The sequence below is a fragment of the Ahaetulla prasina genome, chromosome 2, assembly GCF_028640845.1.
Source record: "Ahaetulla prasina isolate Xishuangbanna chromosome 2, ASM2864084v1, whole genome shotgun sequence".
Taxonomy (NCBI): domain Eukaryota; kingdom Metazoa; phylum Chordata; class Lepidosauria; order Squamata; family Colubridae; genus Ahaetulla; species Ahaetulla prasina.
In genome coordinates this window covers 234,182,281-234,205,122 of record NC_080540.1, presented here as the reverse complement: position 1 = coordinate 234,205,122, position 22,842 = coordinate 234,182,281, and positions in this window count along the sequence as shown.

Below are 22,842 nucleotides of genomic sequence, written 5' to 3'. Positions count from 1 at the left end.
GGTAGCAGAAATTTTAAGTAGTTCAGAGAACTGGCAAATACCACGTGTGGTATTCAGAGTGGGGTGGGAATAGAGATTTTACAATATCCTTCCCTCAGGAGTGGGGTGGGAATGGAGATTTTGCAATGTTCTTCCCCTGCCACACCCACCAAACCACACCCACAGAATCGGTAGTAAAAAAAGTTGAATTTCACCACTGATTCAAAGTCTCCAAATCTCTTCGAGAACTGTGCAGGTAGCCCCAAGTAAAGCATTACACCATGTCTGTTGGTTCTGTTTATATTTAGGGGCAGCAATGCTAATTTTGAATTGGATGGATAACAGCATCGCTTATTGCTGCTCTTCAGCTAACTTCTCTGCATTTATTTTATAGCATCTTCCTTCTTAAATGCTGATTTTGCAAACATCTGCTTCACAGTTGCAAAGCCATTACTTTTATGAGCCATACATATTTTAGATGGATTTACTGTTGACCTTTGTTAGGAAATTGGATGTTTTTGTTGTTGCTAACATTTCTATAATTGATAATGTTTCTGTCACTAGGGTACTTTTTTCTTTTTTTTTACAAATGAAATACTGCAACTTCGCCAATCTTTGTTCTAAATATAGTTAATCAGATAAATATTATTTAACTTCTTCTGGCTTTGAAACAACAACTGTGATTAATCCTTTTAGAGTTAAATATACATATTTCCTCCACCATTCAGAGGAAATGAGTAGCTAATCTTTATTTTAGTTAATTTAGCACTTGTCATTTGGTAATAGGTTTTAAATAGATAATATAAACAATCCAGAATAAATTACAAGCATTTAAGATTAATTTGAATCAATAAGATAAATAGGCTGATCTGCTGCTTGACTGTGACAGAGTTAAAATTTAGGATATCTAACTCACATAAGATTGAAAATGTAATCTGCTTAATTTTTTTCACATTAAGTTCCATTCTATTACTCAATGTACAAATTGAGATTAATGAAATACCAGCATTTTAAACACACTTTTTAAATGTTATACTAACCTATTTAGGACCATACTCAATCTGATACTAGCACATCTATATACTAAGACATTGTGGTTCAAAGATTAAAATGTTAACAGAAAAACAGTTGGAAGCACCTTGGAGGTTTTCTAGTGCAATCCTCTGCTCAAGCTGGAGACCCTATACCCAGTGGTGGGATTCAAATCATTTAACAACCGGTTCTCTGCACTAATGATTTCTTCCAACAACCAGTTTGCCAAACTGCTCAGAAAGTTAACAACTGGTTCTCCCGAAGTGGTGTGAACTGGCTGAATCCTACCACTGCCTATACCATTCTGGACAAATGGCTGTCCAATCTCTTCTTTAAAAAACCTTCAGTGATGGAGTATCCACAAATTTTGGAGGCAAGTCATTCCACTGATTAATTGTTTTCACAGTCAGAATTTCTTTTCTTAGTTCTAGGTTGGTTCTTTCCTTTATTAGTTTCTATCCATTGCTTTTTGTCCTGCCTGTAGGTGCTTTGGAGAAGATGTTGACCCCTCTTGGCTTGCGTTTATGATCAGAACACAACGATTTCAACTCTCCTCACCTGATTTCTAAGCCAGTACCTTAATGACTATACTAAACTGGCTCTCATTTGTGTATGTCTATACCAGCGGTGAAATCCAGCCGAATCTATCCGGATCATGCGAACTGGTAGCGCTGGCAGCAGTAGGCTCTGCCCTCTTGCTGGGATGTCATTACTTTCTGTGCATGCGAAGAAGGGGTGTGCGTAGACATAGATTGTGCACGCTCCCGCCTGCTCCCGTTCCCGAACTGGTAGCAAAGGTAAATAGATTTCACCGCTGGTCTATATCTATATATACGTATATAATATGTGTAGAAGGACTGGCTAGGCCATATTTGTTGTCTAAGACACTTTCAATTTGAAAATTCTTTGGGATTCTTTCACTTGCACCAATTGTAGAGTGGAAGTTTCTGAACGTGCTTAGTGTATTTTATTTATTTTATTTTATTTTATTTATTTTATTAGATTTTTATACCGCCCTTCTCCCAAAGGACTCAGGGCGGTGTACAGCCAAAAATAAAACCCACAATATACACAATTAAAACAGAATTTAAAACAAAGCATATTACAAAAGTGGCCGACATTTAAAAAGTTTAAAACCCTAAAAATTAATAAATAACCCCAGTTAACATTTAATAAAACTTTTAAGCCAGTCCCCGCTTGAATAAATAAATGTGTTTTCAGCTCACGGCGAAAAGTCTGAAGATCAGGCACTTGGCGTAAACCAGGGGGAAGTTCGTTCCAAAGCGTAGGAGCTCCAACAGAGAAGGCCCTACCCCTGGGGGCCGCCAGCCGACATTGTTTGGTGGACGGCACCCTGAGAAGACCCTCTCTGTGTGAGCGTACGGGTGGGTGGGAGGCATGAGGTAACAGCAGGCGGTCCTGTAAGTACCCGGGCCCTAAGCCATGGAGCGCTTTAAAGGTGGTAACCAGAATCTTAAAGCGCACCCGAAAGACCACAGGGAGCCAGTGCAGACTGCGCAGTAGTGGTGTTACATGGGAGCAACGAGTGGCTCCCGTTACTACTCGCGCAGCTGCATTCTGGACTAGCTGCAGCCTCTGGGTGCACTTCAAGGGCAGCCCCATGTAGAGAGCATTGCAATAATCCAAACGAGATGTGACCAGAGCATGAGTGACCGTGCATAAGGCATCCCGGTCAAGGAAGGAGCGCAACTGGCGGACAAAGCGTACTTGGTGAAAGGTCCTCCTGGAGACGGCCACCAAATGATCATCAAACGACAGCCGCCCATCCAGGAGGGCACCAAGTTGCGCACCCTTTCCATTGGGGCCAATAACTCTGACTGTTGGGGGCGAGTCATTGGCCCCAATGGAGAGGGTGCGCAATTTGGGCGTTCTCCTGGATGGACGGCTGTCTTTTGAAGACCATTTGGTGGCCGTCTCCAGGAGGACCTTTCACCAAGTACGCTTGGTCCGCCAGTTGCGCCCCTTTCTAGACCGGAATGCCTTATGCACGGTCACTCATGCTCTCGTGACATCTCGGCTGGACTACTGCAATGCTCTCTACATGGGGCTCCCCTTGAGGAGCACCTGGAGACTCCAGGTAGTTCAGAATGCAGCTGCGCGGGTGATAGAGGGAGCCCCTCGTGGCTCCCATGTAACACCTCTCCTGCGCAGACTGCACTGGCTGCCTGTGGTTTTCCGGGTGCGCTTCAAGGTTTTGGTAATGATCTTCAAAGCGCTCCATGGCATAGGGCCGGGTTACTTACGGGACCGTCTGCTGCCACCGAATGCCTCCCACCGACCCGTGCGCTCTCACAGAGAGGGACTCTCAGGGTGCGGCCGGCCAGGCAGTGCCGACTGGCGATGCCCAGGGGAAGGGCCTTTTCTGTGGGGGCTCCCACCCTCTGGAACGAGCTTCCCCCAGGACTTCGTCAACTTCCTGACCTTCGGACCTTCTGCCGTGAGCTTAAGACACATCTATTCATTTGCGCAGGACTGGACTAGGGTTTTAAATTTTTAAATGACTAAATTTTAGCTTTGGTTTTAAATTGGGTTTTATTATTTATATCTTATTTTAAATATTTGGCCTTTATAATAAGTTTTTTAGATGAATGTTTTATTTTGTATATTTGTGTGTTTTTATATGGCTGTACACCACCCTGAGTCCTTAGGGAGATAGGGCGGTATAGAAATACAAATAAATAAATAAATAAATAAATAAATAAATAAATAAATAAATAAATAAATAAATAAATAAATAAAACTCGCCCCTAACAGTCAGCCGCGGTTGCAGCTGACTGTACCGGGGTGCCGGCATCCACAGGCACTCCGTCTTGGAAGGATTGAGCTTGAGTCTGTTTCTCCCCATCCAGACCCGTACGGCTTCCAAGCACCGGGACAGCACTTTGACAGCTTCGTTGGGGTGGTCCGGGGTGGAAAAGTACAGCTGAGTGTCATCAGCGTACAGATGGTAACTCACCCCGAAACCACTAATGACCTCACCCAGCGGCTTCATATAGATGTTGAACAGGAGAGGCGAGAGAATCGACCCCTGAGGCACCCCACAAGTAAGGCGCCTTGCGGACAATCTCTGCTCCCCTGTCAACACCGTCTGCTACCGGTCGGAGAGATAGGAGGAGAACCACCGATAAACGGTGCCTCACATTCCCAAACTCTCCAACCGGTGCAGCAAGATACCATGGTCGATGGTATCAAAAGCTGCTGAGAGATCTAATAGGACAAGGGCAGAGGAACAACCCCTATCTCTGGCCCTCCAGAGGTCATCCACCAACGTGACCAAAGCTGTCTCCGTACTATGACCGGGTCGGAAGCCGGACTGGAACAGGTCTAGATAGATAGCTTCATCCAGGTACTGGGGAAGCTGCCATGCAACTACACTCTCTACAACCTTCGCCACAAAGCGAAGGTTGGAGACTGGACGGTAATTCCCCAAAATAGCTGGATCCAGGGAAGGCTTCTTGAGGAGGGGTCTTACCACCACCTCTTTCAAGGCAGCAGGGAAAACCCCTTCCACCAATGAAGCATTTATAATTCCCCGGAGCCAGCCTCGTGTCACTTCCTGAGTAGCCAGTGTAGGCATCACAACTGCAAAAGCCTCAGGACAGAAATTTCCTAAGGCGAATCCTCTCTGTTCTTATACAAGTAGTCCTTGATGTGTGACCACAACAAATTTCAGTTGGTAAGTGAGACAGTTGTTAAGTGAATTTTGCCCCATTTTATGACCTTTCTTGCCACAGTTGTTAAGTGAATCACTGCAGTTGTTAAGTTATTACATGGTGGTAAAATGAATCTGGCTTCCCCATTGACTTTGCTTCTCAGAAGGTCACAAAAGAAGGTCATCAACTCAGAGACACTGCGATCATCATAAATATGAGCCAGTTGCCAATGTTCAAATTTTGATCACATGACCATGGGGATGCTGCAACATTCATAAGTGTGAAAAAGTGATCATAATACTTTTTTTTCAGTGCTATTGTAACTTTGAATGATCATTAAATACAGTAAATGGTTGTAAGTCGAGAACTACCTGTACTGGTTCTGTCATATTTCTCCATGCCTGGCTTTTAACTAATTCTAGATATGGTGAAAAAGTCTCATTAGTGCTTTACTCAGCTTCAAATGGAATCTTTAGTACATGTACTAATATAAATATATGTCTTATGCAAAGCAAGTAAATGATCATCCCCCTTAGTCATATTGTAAATCAATTCAGAAAAACAGCCCTTTTTTTTTTTTATAAAAAGTTTTATTTTTACAATCATATCAAATAATTCATCCAATGTACAGTTATATACAATTAGTCGGGCTTGCCCAGTCACCACCCCCCTTTTTAACACTCTTCCCTCTTCTACCTTCTTCTGCTTTCCAGACCTTCCTCTCCTTCTCTTATCTACATCCTCTCCTCCCTCCACCCTACACCTTCCTTCTCCCTCTTCTACCCCTCTTCCTTCCTCTTCTCCTCTTTCCTACCTCCTACTCTCTCTTTTCTCCCTCCTCACCGTTCTAAAATGGTAACTAGGCAGACCCGACCCTACATTAATTATATTTATACATCTTCAATAATCCCTGTACATTAACCATCACTCCATCTCTACCAAACCCCCCCCAATTCCCCTCCTCCTTACCCCCCACCCCCCACCCCGACTTCCCAGAACAAAATGCAGGGTATCAAAACTAACAATCATAATCTAAAATAATTCCTAAATTATAATCTCTAGTCACACCACACTTAGTCACACTCTCAATTCCCCTCTCCTTCAAAAATATATCTAATACAAAATATTTCCTAAATTTACTCATATGCTATTCGATATTTTTTTATCTGATACTTATTTTGAATATAATCAATCCACATTTTCCATTCTAAAATATATTTTTCTAGTGTATAGTCTTTCAAGTAAGCGGAGATTTTGCCATCTCTGCCAGATTTGATACTTTGAGTGTCTATTCTTCAATTGTAGGTAATTCTTCTTTCTTCCAATATTGAGCAATCAAAAGTCTTGCGGCTGTTATTAAGTTCAAAATCAATTTAGTCTCTATAGCTGTACAATCCATAATTATTCCTAGTAGAAAGAACTGCGGAGTAAACTTAATCTTCTTTTCAAAATATTCTGCATGATCCACCATACTTTAATCCAAAATGCTCTAACTTTTTTACAAGTCCACCATATATGGTAATAAGTAGCATCTTCACAATCGCATCTCCAACATTTAGCCTGTACATTAGGATACATACATGACAACTTTTTGGGGTCTAAATGCCATCTATAAAACATCTTATAAAATTTTCTCTCATATTTTGCGCTTGTGTAAATTTAACATTCCTCACCCAAATTCTTTCCCAAGTTTCCAACATTATTGGTTGCTGAAAATTTTGTGCCCACTTAATCATACAATCCTTAACTAGTTCGGACTCTGAGTCTATTTCTACTAATACATTATACAACCTCTTAATATGCTGTTGGCCTTGATCTCTCATTTGTTTTAACAAATTATCCTCAGTTTGCTTAACACCTATTTTTTGATCTAATTTCCATCTAGCTTGTAATTGTCCATATTGGAACCATGTATAATTTTTCCCTTCTTCCCCCATCTTTTCTCTGGATTTTAATTGTAATTCCCCCTTTTCCATACAAAGAAGTTCTTTATAGGTAACTACCTCCATCTTTTGATATATATTTATATTTTCTATCATGTGTCTCGGGATTGCCCATATTGGAATCTTTCCATCTAATTTATATTGATATTTCCTCCAAACCCTCAATAATGCATTTCTAATTATATTATTTTTAAATATTTTATCTACTTTCTTATCATATAATATATAGGCGTGCCAGCCATATAACAAACCATATTCAAAACTCTTTCCTCAGTTAAATTAATCCAATCAGTAATTAATGATAAAACAACTGCTTCATAATACAATTTCAAGTTAGGCATTTTAAGACCCCCCCTTTCCCTTGTATCCTGCATTATTTTTAATTTTATTCTTGGTTTTTTGCCCATCCATACAAAGTTATTAACCCCCTTTTGCCATTCCTGTAATTTAATATCATTCTTAAGCACCGATATCATTTGAAATAAAAATAGAAACCTGGGCAAAACATTCATTTTTATAGCCGCTATTCTTCCCAACAAGGATAGTTGTAACTTCTTCCAACTCTCCATTTCTTTCCATACCTTCTGCCACAATACCTCATAATTATTTTTATATAATTTGACGTTTGAAGCTGTAATATATATTCCTAAATATTTAACCTTTTAACGATTTCAAAACCTGTAGTTCTTTCTAACTCTTCTTTTGTTGTATATTCATATTTTTAGTTATCATCTTTGTCTTTTGCTGATTCACCTTAAATCCAGATACTTTACCATACTGACCAATTATATCTTTTAAACCAGTAGCTGAGTATATTGGTTGAGATACAGTAACAACCAAGTCATCTGCAAAAGCTCTTAATCTATAATCTTGATGTTTAACTCTAATTCCCCTTTATTTGATCGGAGCTACGATTTTATTCAAAAGAATTTCTAAAGTTAAAATAAAGTAATGGAGACAGGGACATCCCTGTCTCGTCCCTTTCCCAATTTTAAAAGTTTCTGTTAACCCACCATTTACTATTATTTGTGCTGTTTGCTTCTGATATATTGCCTTAATTGCATGGATAAAATAATCCCCAAATTGCATTTTTCTATTACTTTAAACAAAACTGCCAGTCCAATCTATCAAAAGCTTTTCAGCATCCAAAAAAAAAAGCCGCTGAGATTCGGTTGTTTCATTCCAAATATTCAAGTAAATTTACAATTTGCCTCACATTATATCTCATCTGCCTACCCTTAATAAATCCTGACTGATCATTATGAATTATTTGATTCATCACTGGCATTAATCTATTAGCAAGTATCTTGGCAAATATCTTATAATCAGTATTTAAAAGTGATATAGGCCTATAATTCTCTGCTTTAATACCATCTCGATCTTCCTTCGGTATTAACGAAATAAAGGCTGTCCTCCATGAAGGGGGAACATCTCCTCCCATTTGAATTTTATTAAATAACTCTTTAAGTGGTTCAACCATCTCATTTTGTAAATTTTATAATAAACAGCTGTTAAACCATCTGAACCTGGTGCTTTACCAATTTTAAGTTGCTTAATTGCTAACAAAATTTCCTCTGAAGTAATTAATTGATTCAGTTCTTCTCTTTGATTTTCTGTAAGCTCACAAATATTTTGTTGTTGTAAATATCTTTCTATCTCTATATCATCAATCATATCCCTAGTATACAACTTACTATAATACTCTAAAATGCTTTTTAATCAAGTTCTTTTGATAAACTTCCTTACCCTATATTCTATTTTATCAATCATTCGTGATTTCTGTTTTTCCTTATTAAATAGGCAAGCCATCTTCCTGGCTTATTGGCATTATTAAACGTATTATGTTTTACATATTGTAAATTAATTGCTACTTGATCTGCCATCAACATATTAAACTGACCTCTTAATATATTTTATTGATTCTTTTATTTTACTATTTCCTGGGCTATTTATCAATAATTGTTCTTTCTTTTAATTTCCTCTTCCAATTCCTTTTCTTTTCTGCAATTTATTTTTGTATTTAATATTCATTTGTATAAGATTTCCTCTCATATAGGCCTTGCTAGCATCTCAAATCATCTCTATAGATGTTTCTTTTTTCATATTCATAATAAAAAATTCTTTCATTTGCTTTTTACATTCATTTACATTTTGTTCATATTTAAACAAATTCTCATTCAACCTCCATGATCTCCTAGCCTCCTTTTCCCGATCAAATTCAATCCAAACTGGACTATGATCAGATAGAGTTCTTGAACAAATCTTAGTCTTCTTCACTCTAGAATACAAATCATTAGTAATCAAAATAAAATCAATCCTCGAAAATGATTGATGCCTGTCCGAAAAGAAGGTAAAATCCCTCTCTTCTGTATTATGTTCTCTCCAAATATCTCTTAATTCCAAGTCCTCCATTATTTCAAAAACCTTTGGTAATTTCGCCCTACTTGACATCTTCCTTAAACTTTTTTATCTTTTGAGTATCCAACACACCATTCCAATCACCCATTAATATATATGATTTATAATCCCAAAATACTATTCTTTTATGTGCTTAGTTTATTCATCAGTTTTATATCTACTCTGCAATCATCCATTTCATCAGATGAATACAATATTGGTTTTTGAAACATTCTTTCCAAATCTATTGCTCTCATTGCATAACACAGTCTATCTAATAGTCACTGCAAATCATCTGAGTACTCAGCCAACAATCTGATACAATCTGCATATAATGCATTCACATCTATAATTATAGATCTGAAATCTCACTACAAGCATGCCCTAAAATTGCTAAGGAATAAATTAAACAACTGAAGTGACATGATGTAGCTTTGTTTTACTACCTGTTGAGAGTTTTTCTAAGTCTTCTATTTATTCTCATACATGCTATTCTTCCTTCCTTCTTTTAATTTTCTAAGGTCACCAATGACTTTGGGCCAGTGGCAAATCCAATTTTTTATATTACTGGTTCTGTGGGCGTGGCTTGGTGGATATGGCAGGGGAAGGATACTGCAAAATCCCCATTCCCTCTCCACTCCTGGGGGAGGGATATTGCAAAATCTCCATTCCCTCCCCACTCTGGGGCCAGCCAGAGGGGTATTTGCCAGTTCTCTGAACTGCTCAAAATTTCCTCTGAAGTAATTAATTGATTCAGTTCTTCTCTTTGATTTTCTGTAAGCTCACAAATATTTTGTTGTTGTAAATATCTTTCTATCTCTATATCATCAATCATATCCCTAGTATAACTTACTATAATACTCTAAAATGCTTTTTTCTATTACTTTAAACAAAACTGCCATCCAATCTATCAAAAGCTTTTCAGCATCCAAAAAAAAAAAGCCGCTGAGATTTGGTTGTTTCTTTCCAAATATTCAAGTAAATTTACAATTTGCCTCACATTATATCTCATCTGCCTACCCTTAATAAATCCTGACTGATCATTATGAATTATTTGATTCATCACTGGCATTAATCTATTAGCAAGTATCTTGGCAAATATCTTATAATCAGTATTTAAAAGTGATACTTCTGTGGACATCTTTTATGAATTTGAACTAGCAGTTTATATTTTCTGAAAAGGAAAAGTTATTTAGCAATTCTGCCACTTGATCATCTGGCACATTTTAAAAGTATAACAATAAGAGAACATCAGGGTATCTCACAAATATTTACTTGGGCTTGCTATATTTCTTTAACTTCTTTATTTCCCACTTGAATTTCTGATATCTGCTCTTTCATTTCAGACATCTCATCAGTTATTACTTTAAATTTTCTTCTATAAAGCCTTTTAAGTTCTCTTGTAACGCCTCTAAATTCAATGTTCTAGTCTCTGCTGTATGAGCTGGAGGCACCAGCTGATAAAGTTCCAGAGCTCTTTGTTACAGTAGACTTTAATTGTTTGGCTGCCATCTTCTATAAAGCCTTTTAAGTTCTCTTGTAACGCCTCTAAATTCAATGTTCTAGTCTCTGCTGTATGAGCTGGAGGCACCAGCTGATAAAGTTCCAGAGCTCTTTGTTACAGTAGACTTTAATTGTTTGGCTGCCATCTTCTATAAAGCCTTTTAAGTTCTCTTGTAACGCCTCTAAATTCAATGTTCTAGTCTCTGCTGTATGAGCTGGAGGCACCAGCTGATAAAGTTCCAGAGCTCTTTGTTACAGTAGACTTTAATTGTTTGGCTGCCATCTTCTATAAAGCCTTTTAAGTTCTCTTGTAACGCCTCTAAATTCAATGTTCTAGTCTCTGCTGTATGAGCTGGAGGCACCAGCTGATAAAGTTCCAGAGCTCTTTGTTACAGTAGACTTTAATTGTTTGGCTGCCATCTTCTATAAAATTATTTATTTATTTATTTATTTATTTATTTATTTATTTATTTCCAACTTAATATTCACTTTAAATCTTCTTCCATCACAATCTGTTCTTGTACCTGCTTCACTTCTCTTTCCTTCACTTCAGCCTCCTTCTTCTAGCTTCCAATGGGGAAGACTTCCAACTTTAATGCCTCAACATAAAATTCTCTTGCTTTTCCAACTGTATTGAGACGATGTACTTTCCTGCATAATATACTATTATACCAGTTGGAATATCCCATCTATATTCAATCTGACGTTTTTAAGTTCATTCACCAGGAAGGCAAATTCCTTCCTAGCCCTTAACATTTTGGTGGAATTTCCTTTAATATTAAAATATCTTGACCAGCAATCTGAATCTTCTCCCCTTATATGAGGCTTGCAAGGTACCACTCATCATGAGTGACATTGAATTGGCCACTCCCACCCAGCCGGTCATTAGGCAGATCATATTAGTGGCCCGTGGGATTCAACATTATTTGTCACCTTTCATACAATTCCGTACATACAGGTCTCATCACTTCTGTTCCCGCAGTCATGGTATTTCCAGTTTTCTTTCTTCAATTTTTTTTCTTTTTCTTCCATGTGACATTTTGACATTACCAAATAAAAGTTTGTGAAGCCTCTGACTATCTTTTCACTCTCGTATTCTTCACTGTCCTTGCAGCTTTCCCCCAAACTATAACAAAACACTCCTATTTTTTTGATTAATGGTGGCACAGTGGTTAGAATACAGCATTGCAGGCTAATTCTGCCAACTGCCAGCAGTTCGATCCTGACCGGCTCAAGCTTGACTCAGCCTTCCATTCTTCCAAATATCTCTTAATTCCAAGTCCTCCATCATTTCAAAAACCTTTGGTAATTTCGCCCTACTTGACATCTTCCTTAAACTTTTTTATCTTTTGAGTATCCAACACACCATTCCAATCACCCATTAATATATATGATTTATAATCCCAAAATACTATTCTTTATGTAAAACTTGAAAAATTTTTCTTGTTGTTGATTCGAGCATAAACTCCTATTAATAATACCTTCTTTCCTCCAACAAAAGTTCAATAGCAATGTATCTTCCTTGCTTATCCACCTCAATTAATTTTGCTGATATATCCTTCTTTATATATATAACTAAACCGTTTTTTTTCCAAAGAGGAGGCAACAAAATGTACTCCCAGTTTTGAATTTATCAAATATTTCTGGTCTAAAGATCTAATATGTGTTTCTTGTAAACAGGTAATGTCATTTTAAATTGTTTCAAATAATGAAATACTTTCCTTCTCTTCTGTGAATTCAAACCATTAATATTCCAAGATAATAGTTTAATTGCCATTATCGGCCAAAGGAAACTTTTGGAACACCAGCCGCAGATCACATTTTACTTTAGGCCTTGCTCCTCCACTGTTTCCGTTGTAGTAGTTGCCAGTTGTTGTTGTGCCTTCATCTCTTGTTCCTTGCGTTTAGCAGCAGCTCTTGTCAGCCTTTGTTCTTTTGAATCTAAACCCGTCGTAGGTATTTCCAACACTTGTAATAAATCTTCTTCCATCACAATCTGTTCTTGTACCTGCTTCACTTCTCTTTCTTCACTTCAGCCTCCCTTCTTCTAGCTTCCAATGGGGGAAGACTTCCAACTTTTAATGCCTCAACATAAAATTCTCTTGCTTTTCCAACTGTATTGAGACGATGTACTTTCCCTGCATAATATACTATTATACCAGTTGGAATATCCCATCTATATTCAATCTGACGTTTTTAAGTTCATTCACCAGGAAGGCAAATTCCTTCCTAGCCCTTAACATTTTTGGTGGAATTTCCTTTAATATTAAAATATCTTGACCAGCAATCTGAATCTTCTCCTTTATATGAGGCTTGCAAAATCTGATTTCTCACTGTTCTATTTGTAAAATAAATAACAACATCCCTTGGCAACTTTTTTTGCCTTGCTATCCAAGAATTCACACGATATATTTTATCAATTTGATAAGCCACATCTGCTGAACGAGCTGCTAATATCTCAGCAAATACTTCAGAAAAATTTCCTTAAATTCTCTTCTTATTTTCTTTCAAACCTCAATTCTAAGAGCAAATTCCATATTTCTATATTGTATCAAAACTATTTCATCATCTGTTTTTTCCATTTTACTTTGAAATTCATCCATTTTATTTTCTAATTTTGAATTATGTTGCTTAATTTCTTCAACCTCCTCTTCTAATAAAATCACATTTGTTGCCAAACTTTGTACTGCAATTACAAATCCTTCTTTAACTTCTTTATTTCCCACTTGAATTTCTGATATCTGCTCTTTCATTTCAGACATCTCATCAGTTATTACTTCAAATTTTTCTTCTATAAAGCCTTTTAAGTTCTCTTGTAACGCCTCCAAATTCAATGTTCTAGTCTCTGCTGTATGAGCTGGAGGCACCAGCTGATAAAGTTCCAGAGCTCTTTGTTACAGTAGACTTTAATTGTTTGGCTGCCATCTTCTATAAAATTATTATTTATTTATTTCCAACTTAATATTCACTTTAAATCTTCTTAATCTCTAAGAAACACAGTCTTTTAAAGCAATATTTAAAAATCTCCCTAGATTCTATCAGCAGGCAGCAAAGAGTTAAAGAGTTAAAGCAGCAAGTAACATGCAAATTACCAACTGCAGACGGCAAGCTGAAAGTATCACTTTCGCTTTCCACTCGTTAACTTGTTAACAATTCGCCTCCATTTTCTTGCTGTTTTCAAGCTTGTTACAAAGTATCGGGGAATTGGCTTAGCTACTTGCATAAAGTTCTCCCACTTTCGTTCTGTCCGGTATAATCCTTTATTGTCCAAAATAAATCTCGGCGTTTGGTCGTGGTGATTGGTTCCGCCAAAGCAGAAAAATCCTCGGATCTGGAGCACTTCGGGTTACTGGAGGGAACTTAACCCTTCAAACCCCTTTTTTCTCAGGGGCTTTAGGGAAATTCAACCTCTGTCCTCAGCTCACCCCTTCTCCTTCTCCCGAAGAGGGGGTTTTCCGAACCGCTGGACAGCAGATTTAAGCTGTCCTAGCGATTCCACATAATCCAGAGGTTGGTGATCATAAAGATCACCGCCATCACCTACGGTGCCAAACCGGAAGTCTAGAAAAACAGCCCTTTATGGCCCTCTATTAATAGTGATTTTCTCAATCTCTGACTCTTCTCTGTTAATAGAAACAGAAGCATACAAGCCAGTGGTGGAATGCTGTCAGTTTAACAACCAGTTCGGGGAGCGCCATTTTGTGCACGCAAGTGCCTAAGGCTCTTGCATGCAGTGTTGAAAATGGAGCATTTAGAAGTTCAGCTGGTAAGTCAAAGTAAGTAGAACAGCTGTGGTAAGTAGAACAGGTGGGAATCAGCTGTGCCACAGGATTGAGAAGAGCTACAAAGCAGGAAATAAAGGACAGGATAGAGCGGAGGTGGGTGCAGAGGTGGGTTTCAGCAGGTTCTGACCAGTTAAACCAGTAGCGGAAATTTTGAGTAGTTCGGAGAACCGATAGTAAAAATTCTGACTGGCCCCACCCCCATCTACTCTCTGCCTCTCGAGTCCCAGCTCATTGGGATGAAATGGGGATTTTGCAGTAACCTTCCTCTGTCACACCTACCAAGCCATGCCCACCAAGTCATGCCATGTCCATCAAGCCACACCCATAGAACCGGTAGTAAAAAAAATTTGAAACCCACCACTGGGCAGGTGGGCAGGGCCAACTGATCGTCAGACCTACTGGTTCACTTGTACTGGTCCAATCTGGCTAAATGCCACCTCTCATACAAGCAAAAATGTGAAAACTTTTCTTGGAATATACAGTGTTGTCGCATCATAAATTGTAGTGTGGTTGTAAGAATCATTCAAATCTGTCAAAGAAATCTTATCCACATCAAGTAATCTTGAGAACGTGCTCTCAGGAACCCAAACTCATGAAAAAGTACTTTCCCAAACTCTTGATCTCATCCTTGGATATCAGGTAAAGTATGCTTGTTTTAGAAATAAAATGGTAGTTGTAGTAGCTTGTCGACTGTTGTTATAAATAGATTTAAGGAAATTTTAAAGAATTTTAAGCAGGCATATTGGATGGGAACAGCAGTTTTGGTTAATAAATAGTCTCTGTTCCTATTATCAACTAAATCAACCCAGGCTGTTTCTGGATTTTGCTTACATCACTAATGATTATTTCATATCACGCCTGGGAAAAGTGACAAAAAAGTATGTGACAATTTATGTTTATTCTTTTTTTGCTTTTGGTAAATATATGGTCTTATAACATATGCTCCTATGTTGAAAGATAATGAATAATAATTTAATTAGCTAAGAACCTGTTTAGCAATGATTTAACATGAAATACAGCAAGGTGTGTTTGATCTGATCATCTGATTGCATATTTACTGAAAACACACTGTAGTGTTTTATCTTTGCTACAAATTGTGTGCCTCTCTGAAAAATTCATGGTTGACCTATCATCAGGAAGACTGAAAAACTTTAGATGCGCTTGAGCTTAGACTAGAAGACCTTCAAAGTCCCTTCCAACTCTGTTATTCGAAGGATAAATATAAACAATAAATCATAAAAGAATAGTTTGGATATATTTGAGAAATGTTTTAAACACTGTCAAACTATTTACTAAATCTGCACTACTATTAATCTTCTCACCGTTCCCATCACCCATCTCCTTCCACTTATGACTGTAACTTTGTTGCTTGTATCCTTAGGATTTATACTGATATTGATTGTTTCCTGATTGCTTATTTGTAACCTATGACTATCATTAAGTGTTGTAAGTGTTGTTCCTTGATGAAGGCATCTTTTCTTTTATGTACACTGAGAGCATATGCACCAAGACAAATTCCTTGTGTGTCCAATCATACTTTCCCAATAAAAAAAAATAGTCTAAAAGGTCAGGGTAAATCTCAAGTCATTATTATTTATGATAATACCGTTATAACATGATTACCTTTTACAAAAATACAGGAAGACATTATAACAATACTGGATAAATCCTAAAAACAAACAAGCAAACAATGCCATCACATAATTTTCTTTTAAGGTTAAATAACATGCAAAGTACAGAAAGGGAATTAGAAGTAGCAAAAGAAATTAAAGTTAAGGACACAAGGGAAATGAAAGGAAGTGTAGCTAAATCTAGTTTATACTAGTGCCATGAAGTATATTTTATTATCCTTGCAAACCATCTCTGTTTCTACATATCCATAGATTCTCTTGTTCTTTAAAATTCTCACCTCTCCTTATGAGGATCTTGTCAACCTCATTCATCCATAACAATTTCAGTTTTCAACTTCTTCATCACCCATTACATATTCCATTATACATTTTTTTTCCAGCTTGAACTTAATTCTCTCTGTCTGACCAAATTATCTCAATATAATTATTTTGGACTGATCACTCACTTTTCTATTCAATCTATATTCGTTCGGCACCCATTCATTTTTTACTCTATCTGTTCTTATTGTGTCTTACATTAATTAAGTGTCCCATTTTCACTGTATTAAACTTACTTTTATGTTTCTCCTGACATACCCACCTCTCAGCAGCACGTAATGGTACAGGCAGAAGTAGATAGATATGTAAATATTATAACTTCTTTTGAAAGCATTCATTCCTTGCGAAAGACCAGATACTACCCTCTATCTTTCTGCAAACATTTGTACATCTTAAGATTTGTCAATTACTTTCCCCATTTTTAATAAACTTCCCATTCAGGTATACAAATTCTTTTATGTGCTTAGTTTATTCATCAGTTTTATATCTACTCTGCAATCATCCATTTCATCAGATGAATACAATATTGGTTTTTGAAACATTCTTTCCAAATCTATTGCTCTCATTGCATAACACAGTCTATCTAATAGTCACTGCAAATCATCTGAGTACTCAGCCAACAATCTGATACAATCTGCATATAATGCATTCACATCTATAATTATAGATCTGAAATCTCACTACAAGCATGCCCTAAAATTGCTAAGGAATACATTAAACAACTGAAGTGACATGATGTAGCTTTGTTTTACTACCTGTTGAGAGTTTTTCTAAGTCTTCTATTTATTCTCATACATGCTATTCTTCCTTCCTTCTTTTAATTTTCTAAGGTCACCAATGACTTTGGGCCAGTGGCGAAATCCAATTTTTTTTATATTACTGGTTCTGTGGGCGTGGCTTGGTGGGCGTGGTGTGGCTTGGTGGATATGGCAGGGGAAGGATACTGCAAAATCCCCATTCCCTCTCCACTCCTGGGGGAGGGATATTGCAAAATCTCCATTCCCTCCCCACTCTGGGGCCAGCCAGAGGGGTATTTGCCAGTTCTCTGAACTGCTCAAAATTTCCGCTACCAGTTCTCCAGAACCTCTCAGAACCTGCTGGATTTCACCCCTGCTTTGGGCATGTTATAGAACAGTGATTGCAAACCTTTTTCAGAACCGAGTGCCAAAAAGGTCACATGTAAACATCACAGGTGCACATGCGCACTCGTTGGGACCATGCTCCGGAAAAGCCGAACTTCTGTGTTTTAGCACACATGCACAGGCCAGTTTTCAGCACTGCTGCACGTACAAAGGGATTGCGCTCTGGAAAAGCTGAACATCCAGGTTCCGGCACGCATGAACATCCGACAAACAGCTGGCCAGAGTGCATGCACACACTGGTTTTTCGCACGGCCACGTGCATGAAGGACAGCTGATCATCATGCGGCATGCACGCCAGAAACCCGGAAGAGAAACAGGCAAGGCCATGGGTGCCGGGTGACATGGCTTCACATGCCACTTTGGGCACGCATGCCATAGGTTTGCCATCACAGTTATAGAAGGTTAAAATAATACAGCCATTGTTTTAACAACCATGGAAAAACAGCCATGTTAAGCTAGGGGAACTTTTATTACTTTCAGCGACCAATATTCAGTTCTATATTCCTGCAAATCTTCCATCAAAATAATCTTTATTGTAGTGATAGCTCACCACAGTGTAATTCAAACTTGGTCCCTTTATCACCCAACAGATGTGCAGTAAGCGTTCTGCTTCATGTTCATATATTTCTCAATGATCTGCTGAAGAACCAGCGGTCACCAACTGATGATCCGTGGACCACTGGTGGTCCATGAGAAAATTTTAGTGGTCTGCAGAAAAATTATTTGCATTTTTATATTGCAGTAAATCAGGAGTCCTCAATCTATGGCCCCTGGGCCACATACATGCAATGAATGTTTGTGTTGCTATAGAGAGTCTCCCCTTTCAGGATGTTTTTGTGCAGGTTAGAGGGGAGGCAGAAATTCTGACTTGGGGTCTGCTTCAGCCTCCTGGTGCCGGGCTTTGGCCGAAGGCTGGAGGGAAGTGCTGCTGGTGGCAAAGAGCTGGCGGGTTTTGTTCCAGTGGACTGCATCATGGCCTGGAACTGGCTGACCATCTCAGCCCGCTGAGCCTCCAGGCACCAGTACCTGGCCTTGCACTCCCACAGGTCTTCCCTCTGCTTGGAAAGCCTACTTGTAGTTCTCAGTGAATTGCTTCTGCTGAGCTTCCTTCTCAGTCAGATCCAATTTGAACTGAGCTGTTTTGCCAATTCTTTCTCATGGTGGCTGCTTAGATCCAACAACTGCTTCCTATTGGGGCCCTAAGAAGCCCAGGCAAGCAGGCGAGGAGTGGCAAGTAGAGGCTTGCAAGGTACCACTCGTCATGAGTGACATTGAATTGGCCACTCCTACCCAGCCGGTCATTAGGCAGATCATATTAGTGGCCCGTGGGATTCAACATTATTTGTCACCTTTCATACAATTCCGTACATACAGGTCTCATCACTTCTGTTCCCGCAGTCATGGTATTTCCAGTCTTCTTTCTTCAATTTTTTTTCTTTTTCTTCCATGTGACATTTTGACATTACCAAATAAAAGTTTGTGAAACCTCTGACTATCTTTTCACTCTCGTATTCTTCACTGTCCTTGCAGCTTTCCCCCAAACTATAACAAAACACTCCTATTTTTTTGATTAATGGTGGCACAGTGGTTAGAATACAGCATTGCAGGCTAATTCTGCCAACTGCCAGCAGTTCGATCCTGCCCGGCTCAAGCTTGACTCAGCCTTCCACTCTTCCAAAATTGGTAAAATGGGGACCCCAGATTGTTGGGCGCAATATGCTGACTCTGTAAACTGCTTAAAGGGTGCTATAAAGCACTATGAAGTAATGTAAGTGCTATTCTAAGTCTAAGTACTATTGCTATTGCTATATGCATGTATATGCATGAATACATTTACATGTAAAGATTTATGTTTTACAAGACTTAAAGGATTGTTTATAAACCGCAATGCCTGGATTCATACTATACTTGGTGCCAAAATCAAACAAATTATTATTTGGCTTAAGTTCATATTTAAACTTTCCCTCAATCTACAAGGCTGCTAAGGGAAATCATGGCGTCTTCTCTCTAGAATAAAGACATCCCTTCCTGTATAAACAAAAGAAAAAAAGTGATACTTCTGTGGACATCTTTTTATGAATTTGAACTAGCAGTTTATATTTTCTGAAAAGGGAAAAGTTATTTAGCAATTCTGCCACTTGATCATCTGGCACATTTTAAAAGTATAACAATAAGAGAGAACATCAGGGTATCTCACAAATATTTACTTGGGCTTGCTATATTTCTTTAACTTCAAGAATTTGTTTGGATATGAATTCTGCCAAGGACATCAGTAAAGTGAACAAATGAGCACAGGACCATATATATATATATATAGAATGATAACAACAGCCCCCCCACATCTGTATCTATCTCTATCTCAAGAGATGGGGGGAGAAAGGGGGGTGCTGTTGTTATCATTCTCCACCTTACAGTCAAATGCAAACCCATGAAATAAAGGATAAAATTAAATTCTGAAGTTGTAGAGACTTGCAGGTGCTTGGCCAATTATATATTTGGTTTTAGGAACTTCTTTAATTAGTTCACTCCAAACTAGTCTGGGACTCCATGTGCTTCTTCTACAGTATTGTAAAAAAGAGAGAGAGAGGCAGCAGCACTTCACATAATAAATATAACATATGGCTTCGTTTCTTTGGCTGGCCCATAACACTTCAAATTCAAAAGCGGGGCTATGAGTTCTGGGCTGTAAAGAATCAGGTTGCCACTAAGGAATAGCAACGTGACACAGAAAGCTCTTTGCTGCCATCTACTGCTTATCCAGATTTTTACAAATTGTATCTGGTAGCCCACTCAGAGGGACTCTCATGTTTAAATATCCCTACATATAAAGTAAAAAAGAATACACCTATATAAAACTAATAAATCAAACATATTTTGACTCCACCCCTTTTCTGTAAGAGGCAGGAAATTAACAAATTCACTAGAGAATGGATCATGGATCAATTGCAAAGATAAAGCACTGATTATCCACAAATGCATCTTCACCCATGAATGCCTGCTTGAATATGCACATGAAAGACTATCACGCAGATTAAATTTTTCATACCACCTAGTAGCCTATAGGAATTTTATTTTATTTTTTATTTATTATAATCATATAATCAATCATATATAAGATAACAGGTAAACGTATAAACATAATTTGGATACATGAAAAGAGTAAGTAAAAAGGAATATTAGGACAGGGATGGTAGTCACGCAGGTGCACTTATGCACGCCCCTTACAGACCTCTTAGGAATGGGGTGAGGTCAACAGTAGACAGTTTAAGCTTAAAGTTTTGCAGGTTTGGGGAAGAAACTACAGAGTCAGGTAGTGAATTCCAGGCATTGACCACTCTGTTACTGAAGTCATATTTTCTGCAATCGACTTTGGAGTGGTTTACCTTGAATTTGTATCTATTATTTGCTCATGTATTGTTGCAGTTGTAGCTGAAGTAATCATTGACAGGTAGGACATTGTGGTAGATAATTTTATGTACTATGCTTAGGTCAAACTGAAGTCGGCGTAGTTCTAAGTTGTCTAAGGTCAAAATTTGGAGTCTGGTGGCATAAGATATTTTATGAGCAGAGGAGTGGAGGACTCTTTTTGTGAAATAATTCTGGGAGTTGAAGTTCACAGATGGTAAAAGGGCCATAGTTCTCCACCCCTGCCTTAGGACATCATCTGACATGCTGTCAGTTCACTGAGTGGACTATATTTATTACATTTATTATCTAATAGATACAAACCTAAGCAGTACTAAGCTAACAGCCCTACTTACCTGTGTATTAGTTGTACTTTTAGAACCCCATTCCCAAGACCATCACTTTATTATTATTATTATTATTATTATTATTATTATTATTATTATTATTATTATTATTATTATTATTATTATTATTATTATTTAGACTTTTATACCGCCCTTCTAACAACAAATTAAAATAACATATTATATAACGGCCGAAAAATTTAGAAGTTTAAATGTAAAACCGTCCAATTGACCCCAATAAAACACAGTATCCCAATTTATATAAACCTCATCTTCTTTCGCCCTCAAGTTCTAATTTCTCCATTGTTTTTTAACTAATTCAATTTTTATCCTGATATATTCAAACATGTTCAGGGTTGTCTTTCTTCCATTTCATTGTTTTCGTTTTACAACAATCCTTCTTCTCTTTCTCATTCCTCTCTCTCCCTTTTTTTATCTTTCCTACTTTCTTCTCTCCTCTCCTACTTCTTCTCTACTTCCCCTTCCTTTCTCCCCCTTCTCCATTCTTCCTCCCTATCTAACCTTCTCTCCTACTTTTATTTCCCTTCCCTTTCTTTCTCTCCTCTTCCCTTCTTTTCCTCTCTCTCCTTCTACCTTTTTCCATCTCTCTCCTCCTTATCTCTCTCTATTGCTGTATTCATTTTCATTTCAATATTTTTCACTATGGTGTCCAGACAACCCCGATTTTCCCATTTATTGAGTATATTTCTCAGAATTCCCCTCATATGTTTTAATTATTAACATTGTCTTTCAACTTATTCCATTTTTACCTTACAGCCTTTTAGTTAATTCAACCTTCCATATCTTGTTTTCTTTAAGTTCTTATTCCCAGTTCAATAATTATTTTTCTCTTTCATTAGGATACATCATTTACTAACATTTCAATTTTATTCAATTTTACATCTCACTTTCAATTGTTTTCACTTATAAACCATTCTATCTTTCACATTTCATCTGCTGGATTATTTTTCTTAAACAATATACTTCTTCCTTTTTTACTTTATAGTTGTTATATTCGTATCTTCAATTGTGCCTCTCACAAGCTGCCTTTGCTAATATCAGTTAACTGCATTTCAGTAAAGGCCATGCAAAGCTTTTCTGAAAATCACTAAAGGTGATGTAATTCAGTGAAAATGTTCAAATAATATGTGAACTGGCCTAGGAGCTGTGGTGGCATAGTATCTATACTACATATAAAAGTACAATACCTATATAAGGAAGTAAAAGTCAATTACTGCAAAACCCTTTCTAAGCTTCAAAGCCATTTCATTCTACTTTACTACTTTACTTCATTAAGCAATGATTAAATAATAGAAGTTCTAAAATTATTAAACAATAGAACTTCTAATATTATTGATCTATTAATTAATTAGCACTGTTTAATTAACTGATTGTCTAGCTGATTCATTAATTGATTAGTTTTACATTAATTCATTAATTGATTGGTTTTACATTATTTACTGATCTATTACTATCTGAGTAAGTACTGTGAATAGAATGTATATTAAATGATTTCTTATTAATTAGTGTTAATATTTAATTTATTAGAGTGACATTGTTTACCAATTTATTAACTGATTAATTACTGTGAATAGAGCATATGTTACATCTATTAATTAGTGTTAATATTTAATTTATTAGAGTGACATTGTTTACCAACCTTTTATTAACTGATTAATTACTGTG